This window comes from Punica granatum, chromosome 3 (assembly GCF_007655135.1).
Source record: "Punica granatum isolate Tunisia-2019 chromosome 3, ASM765513v2, whole genome shotgun sequence".
NCBI lineage: Eukaryota > Viridiplantae > Streptophyta > Magnoliopsida > Myrtales > Lythraceae > Punica > Punica granatum.
Window position 1 is genome coordinate 17,322,165 of NC_045129.1, and position 8,027 is coordinate 17,330,191.

The 8,027-nt window shown below is 40.2% G+C and overlaps 1 non-coding gene across 1 annotated transcript; it reads left to right on the forward strand.

Annotated features, from left to right (window-relative positions):
* Positions 1–3,941: 3,941 nt before the first annotated feature.
* Positions 3,942–4,048, forward strand: LOC116202125. The gene has a single exon (XR_004156007.1). It is a non-coding gene; the product is annotated as a small nucleolar RNA R71 (small nucleolar RNA).
* Positions 4,049–8,027: the final 3,979 nt, after the last annotated feature.

The following is an 8,027-nucleotide window of genomic DNA, read 5'->3' on the forward strand; positions in this document are numbered from 1 at the left end:
CTCTAGGTACCCCAAATCTTGAAAAGATGTTCTTTTTCAAAAATCTGATTACAACTCTGGCATCATTACTTTGTAGAGCAACCGCTTCTACCCATTTTGAAACATAATCAACAGCCACAAGAATATATTTATTTGAAAAAGAAGAGGGAAAAGGACCCATAAAGTCTATTCCCCACACATCAAAAAGCTCAATTACAAGAATGCTATTTTGTGGTAATTCATGTCTTCTACAAATATTGCCAGTTCTTTGGCATGGAGCACAAGACATAATGTAATTCCTGCAATCATGAAATACTCTAGGCCAATAAAATCCACAAGATAAGATCTTAGTTGCAGTTCTTTCCACACCAAAGTGGCCTCCTACTTCCTTAGAATGACAGTGTTGTATTATGCTAAGCTGTTCAGTTTCAGGCACACAACGTCTAATTACTTGGTCAGCACAACATTTAAACAGATATGGTTCATCCCAAAAATAGTATTTCACATCATGCAAAAATTTCTTTTTCTGTTGAAATGACAAACCATATGGTGTGATTTTGCTAACCATGTAATTGACTATATCAGCATACCAAGGTAATCCTTGGATTTCTACTACATGCAATTGTTCATAAGGGAACTTTTCATTAATGGGTGAATCTAAACAATCAGATTCCAAACGGGATAAATGATCAGCCACTACATTTTCAGTTCCCTTTGTATCTCTAATTTCCAGGTCAAATTCTTGCAGCAGTAGAATCCAACGAATTAGCCTAGGTTTAGCATCAGCTTTAGCAAACAAATATTTTAGGGCAGCATGGTTTGTGCATACTATGATCTTAGAACCTATCAGATAAGCCCGAAACTTGTCACATGCAAATATGACTGCTAAAAGCTCTTTTTCAGTTGTGGCATAGTTCCTTTGGGCCTCATTTAAAGTTCTACTAGCATAGTATATTGCATGAAATACCTTACCTCTCCTTTGCCCAAGTACTGCTCCTACAGCATAGTCGTTGGCATCACACATCAACTCAAATGGAAGCTCCCAATTAGGTACAACGATCACTGGTGCAGAAGTGAGTTTCTCCTTCAATAAATTGAATGCCTGCAAACAACTGTCATTAAAAACAAAAGCAGAACCTTTTTCAAGTAAATTACAAAGAGGTCTAGAGATTTTAGAAAAGTCCTCGATAAATCTCCTGTAGAAGCCAGCATGTCCTAAGAAGCTCCTTACTCCTTTTATTGAAGTGGGTGGTGGCAACTTCTCTATTATCTCCACTTTTGCTCGATCAACTTCAATCCCTTTCTTTGACACCTTGTGACCTAAGACTATTCCCTCTCTTACCATAAAATGACATTTCTCCCAGTTCAGAAGCAGATTAGTCTCCTTACATCTTTTAAGCACACAGCCTAAATTTGTCAGACAAGATTCAAATGACTTCCCAAAAACAGTCATCCATAAATATTTCAATAAAATTCTCTAACATGTCAGAAAATATAGACATCATGCACCTCTGGAAAGTGGCAGGTGCATTACAGAGATCGAAAGGCATTCTCCTAAAGGCAAAAGTGCCATAGGGACAAGTGAATGTGGTTTTCTCTTGGTCCTCAGGTGCTATATGAATCTGATTGTAACCAGAATAACCATCTAGAAAACAATAATACTCATGCCCTGTAAGTTTTTCTAGCATCTGATCAATGAAGGGGAGGGGGAAATGGTCTTTACGGGTAGCATCATTTAGTTTCCTGTAATCTATACAAACTCTCCACCCAGTCACAGTACGAGTCGGGATTAATTCATTGGCCTCATTTTTAACCACAGTCATACCTTCCTTTTTAGGCACTACTTGAACAGGACTAACCCATTTACTATCTAAGATAGGATAGATAATACCTGCATCCAACAGTTTAAGCACTTCTTTCTTCACTACCTCTTTGAGAGTTGGGTTAAGTCGCCTCTGTGGTTGCACTGTGGGTTTGCACTCAGCTTCCAACATTATCCTGTGAGTGCAAATCAGAGGGCTGATCCCTTTGATATCTGCAATAGTCCATCCTATTGCCTCCTTGTGCTCTCTCAGCACGCTTAGGAGCTGCTGCTCCTAATCACCCGTCAAGGAAGAAGAGATAATTATTGGCAAAGTACTATTCCAAGATAGGCATATTTTAAATGGCTAGGCAATGGTTTAAGTTCTAGCACCGGGGACTGTGTCAAAGATGACACTGGTTTTGTCGCACTGGTGCCCAGCTCCTCATAGTAGCGAGCCTTGATTTCTGACACCTTCTCCACAGATTCTTCCTCATGCTCATCAACATCACTCCAATCGTCCAGATCTCTAAGGACTGATTCCATTGTATGCACACCTGCTTTCTCCTCCACAGACTCAGAGATAAGCACATCAATAATATCAATGGTGTAACAAGATTTGCCATCATCAAATTTCTTTATGGCATCATAAACATTAAAAGTTATTTGTTCATTCATAACTCTTAAAGTGAGCTTACCTTATTCCACATCTATTAATGCTTTACCTGTCGCAAGGAACGGTCTGCCAAGGATCATGGGCACCTCTCTGTCCTCCTCCATCTCCAAGACTATGAAGTCGACTGGAAATATGAATTTGTCTACCTTCACCAGGACATTCTCGACAATACCCTTTGGATATTTGATACTCCTGTCAGCAAGTTGCAAGGTAATATGAGTTTTCTTGCATTCTCCAAGTCCAAGTTTCCTGAAAATAGACAGAGGCATTAAATTTATACTTGCACCTGAATCGATAAGAACGTTCTCAAAATGAAAATTCCCTATAGTACAAGGAACAGTGAAACTCCCCTGATCTCTTTGTTTGCGTGGTAAGTTAGGCAAGTCCTTTTGGAGAATCATAGAACACTCTCATGTAAGCATCACAGGCTCACTCCCATCAAACTTCCTCTTTTTAGTGAGCAGATCCTTCATGAATCTAGCATATGAAGGCATCTGCTGGAGTGCTTCTGCAAATGGAATGTTGATTTGCAGCTTTTTAGAGACATCTAAGAATTTAGCGAATTGGGCGTCTAGCTGCTGTTGCTTCAATCTTCTTGGAAAAGGGACAGGAGGAACATACGGTTTCACCCCTAGTGACTTCTGCCTTAGTTCCTCCACCTTTTGCTTACCTTTGTCTTTCTCTGGACTCTCCTCCTGAGTTAGAGCTTTTCTATTGACTGTGTCCAATTCCTTGCCACTCCTCAGCATTATAGCATTGACACCCTTGGGGTTTTCTTCAGTGTTGTTGGGTAAAGACCCTGATGGTCTATTACTCAATTGTTGAGAAATCTGACTAATCTGACCCTCTAGGTTTCGAATAGTGGCTTGTTGATTCTGTAGCATGGTGTTAGTCTTTTGCATATAGCTCAACATGAGCTCTTCCATTCTCGACTGACTCTGCTGAGGTAGAGCATTTTAAGCAGGGCCTTGCTTCTGGAATCCAGGTGGCGTTTTAAGTGCATTATTCTCATTCCTCCATGAGAAATTAGGATGATTACGCCACCCTGGATTGTAAGTGTTCGAATAAAGCCCTCGATTACTCCGTTGGAAGTTGTTGACAAAGTTCACTTGCTCTCCATTGGGTGAAGCTGAGGGATTTCCAGACATGCATTCAAGAGTCGAATGTGGTCTTGAACACAACTCACAAAAAGCAACCTTATTAGTATTAAAAGAATGTGCTGAGGTGAGTTTACTTACCTGGGTAGTGAGAGCTGAAATCTGGGTTGTCAAATTAGTAATAGTGTCCATGTCATTGACTGATGCCACTCTTGATTTGCTTCTCTCATTCTGCCAATTATGAGCACTGGAGGCCATCTCTTCTATCAAAGCACTTGCTTCATCATAATTCTTACCCATCAGTGCGCCTCCTGTTGCAGCATCTACTAGAGACCTCAATGTATCATCCAGGCTAAGATAGAAGATCTCAATTAGGAGATTATCTGGCAATCCGTGATGTGGGCACTTTCTGATTGCCTCATTGAATCTCTCCCATGCCTCATAAAGTGATTCACCACTGAACTTGGTGAAGTTAGTGATTTCGCTCCTCAATCTTGCAGTCCTAGCTGGTGGGAAAAATCTCCTGAGAAACTTATATGAAAGGTCGGCCCAGGTGGTGATGGACTCTTATGGCAGTGAGTTGAACCGGGCTCTCGCTTTATCCCTAAGTGAGAAAGGAAAAAGCTGTAATCTAATAACATCATCAGTGACATTATTCATCTTTATCGTGTTACAGTATTGGAGGAATCCTGCAATATGCTCATCAGGACTCTCATTGGGATATCCTCCAAACTGATTTGATTGAACTATCTGGATGAGTGCCGGCTTCAGTTCAAAGTTATTAGCTGGAATAGTGGGCCTTCTTATCGCAGAACCCATAATAGTAGGTACTGCATAGTCTCGAAGTGCTCTGGCAGCACCCTGTATTTGGCAGTTGATGTCATCGTTTGCCATCTCAACTGCCTGCAATTCTTCCCTTCTTCTGTTCTCTTTTCTCAACCGATGCAAGGTACGCTCTATCTCAGGATCTAATGGTAGAAGTTCAGCACTTCTACTCCTGCGCATAGAATACCTGCAAAGAGAACAAGAAATAAACACACAGTAAAGTGCGCCTAAATTAACAATAGAACTAAAAGTGGTCTAATATTAAGTTAATCCCCGGCAACGGCGCCAAAAACTTGATCCACTGCAAATATATATAAAAATAAGTGCGAATTCTACCAGCAAGTATACTGGGTCAGATCAAGTAATATAGTGATGAATAGAGTGTCGATCCCACGAGGATTAATTAAGTACTAAACCTATATTAGATTCTATTATTATCTAAGCAATCAAATTGAGAGAATTAACTAATTAACTACTAATCAACCTAAATCGTCACAAAGAGCAGAAAGAGAATTGTATGAAAATATATCAATTGAAAGTGGGAAAAACAGAATCCACCGTAGTTTCACTAATCAGATTGCCATCATGTTATATAGATTAATAGCTATGTGGTTATTCAAGTGAGTTTATCAAGCCTTTAAAATTAAAATCTTAAACCCCTAATTAATCAATCAGCTCTCGCATCTCTAATTAATAGTGGACTCTAAATTATAATCATACACCTTCCAGTGCTATGATTGTCTAATGCCCTAAATTAATTATCCCTAATGTCTTAGCGAATAACTAACTAGAAACATTGCATTAATCCCTGGATAATCTCTAATTAAACTAATTAACGCAGCTTTCGCATTTAACTAATTAGTCTAAACAAGAATTCCTAACAAACACTATATCAACTCCCATATCAATAGTGTTTCCAACAATTATAACCAATTAAGAATTAAAATTGAAATTATAGGAATTGCAATCATGAATCATTAACACATCTATTAATCTTATAGCATGGCGACAATCATCATATTAGCTACCTAGGGTTTCATCATAGTCCTACAAGAGAAGCTTAGAACATCATGGAATTGAAAACACAATTATAATTCAAAGGAGTCATTGCAATAGAATTCATATTCAGTAGTAAACGCAAGATATTGAATCCTAAAACAGAAACCCAACAATTCCTTTAAGGAATTGTCTCTTCCACAATTCTTCGCTTCAAATCAATTGATCTAGGTGACGGCTCCAGACAAGACTCTCTCCAAAAACTCTCTAGGTTAAAAGAATAGTGAAAGATGGCTCTCTCCCCCCAGGGTTTCCTATTCTTGTTATGAGGAGTATTTATATCCAAAACAAAAAAAGATTTCCGAAAGATATAGGCTGGCTCCAAATTGCGCAAAACTCCTCAATATTGCTCGTAATTCCATTTAAGTCCTCAAAGACCTACAATATCAAATTACACATAATTAAGCACCAAATTCTTATAATTTCTATTAAATTAATAATAATTTAACATGAATTGCACAATAAAATATTAGAATAATATGCCCTTATCATATTACTTGTCTATCAACTTACTTCAAGCCTCAACTTCCTCCTCGACACAATCCAAATATGAGGAGAGGAAATTGCCAGTGAAGGTGCCGTGGTAACTACCGGGGGCCAAAACGGGGTTCTTCTTCAAATCTTTGGCCAAGTCTTCTATCCGAGCATCCAACCAAAGAAGGGTAAGCTGTCAGTACTCCATTTTGGCTCATCAAGTCAAACAATACATATTAACAGTGATCCAAACTATTACTTGAGCAGGAATACAAAAAACGGCTCGATAAAACAAGAAATCACTATTCATCCTCAAGTCGGCAAAATTGAGGAGATGACATATACATACGATAGAAGGACTCCAGCGATCACCAAAAGGGAACATAATGACTAGAGAACTCAACAACGTCCAAAACCGGCATTTTCAGCATATCACATGGACAGTCCTATTTTTCGATAGTTCGCTTGTCCATCGAAAGATAGCCAATATTGGACTTCAAAAATCCACATCATCGCCAAACATATGAAAAGTTTCTTCAAACGCATTTCGCAAATCATCTGCTCTATACAGTACAACTTTTTGTATACAGAAAACATTTCAGTGGAAGTCCAAAAATGCCGGTTTCTCAGAGAAATGTTAATTTGAAATGTCAATGCAGCCATGCCCCACAAGCATATAGAGCACGAGCAGTGCTTCAGATTGTCTTTTGGAAGCCGCACAGACACTTCAAATGACTTCCGAACGGCAAAACGGGCATACCCCTTTTCGGAAGAGCATAACCGAAGACTGGTCAGATAGAATAACGGCAAACGAAGTTAACCCTGTATTGCTCCGAAAACTCCAATGGACAGACGCAATTGGGCAAATCAGACAGCAAAACCCTTTTCGGTTTCCCGAGTAACCTCTGAGGAGCACAAAAGGCCATTTTCAGTGGAAATCCATATCCAGAGGTCTTCTTTGGGGAAACTTGACGCCAGATGCCTACCTTACACAGTGCTAGCCATCTTAAGGCTCAATGTGGAATCGTCGAAATGAATCACACAACTCATCTAGACCCCCCGAGCAGTGCTTTAAGGGTCTCAGATGCACTTTTCATGTCCTTAGAGGCCCAATCTCGACAAATACGGATCGCCCAAGCAACTCAGAAAGCAATATGAGAAATCCAGTTTCGGCCTTCTAGGACATCTCCGGCTCCATATTTGCATTACGGGCTTAAGGGTCAAGTGCCCAAGTTATTTGACAATTTATGTCAAAATGACCAGCGTGGGATTCAGATACAAGATATACTGACAGAAGTGGGTAACCTCACTCTGAATGCTTAAAATAAGCAAAATCGGCTTCCGAGCCTCATACAGACATTTGGCAATTTTTCACGAAAAATGCCAATCTTGGGCTCATTAGATCCGTTTTCTCGCGTATATCGATAATTCGACGTTCAATTCGAACCACGAGCTTCGAATGCGTGATTAATCGAGACCCGAGCTTTCTCCCGGTTTCTCCTCTTCGGCCGTGGGACCCATGAATTGCCCAAGGGCAACTCTTCCCTTGCCAAGACCAAGCTTCTCTTGTACTCTTGCATGAAAATATCTCCAAGTCTTCCAAGACAACACTCAAGCTTCATCAATGCTCATTAATGCTTCTTGGCTCTTCTTCATCAAGATTGCATGGTCCACATTCATCCTCATCCTCATTAGTTGGCCGAAATTTGCTAAGCATGAGGGTTAAGAGCATTTGCTTTTAAAACGAAGAGAGAAAAATCGAAGAAAACTTGAAGAAAGCTTTGAGTTCTTAAGTCGGAAGCCGATGTTCATCATTCCGACTTGAGTTAAAAAAATTTCAAATTTCATGGACCACATGTTTTGGACCCAAGGAGTTCATTTATGAATTTAGATTTTTTGTTTAAAGTCATTTGCTCATCATTTCAGGTTGATTTCTTCATTTCGGGCGAAGACCGTGCTCTCGGGTGAACAAAACCCGAGCACAGCCGCGCGCCCTCGCGCACGCTCACCAGTCGTGCGCTCTCACGTGCCCGCACGCCTACTCGCGCCCCGCACACCCGCGTACACCAGCCTCGCACCCCGCGCGCTTGCTTACGCTAGCTCCACGCCCATCCTTGTC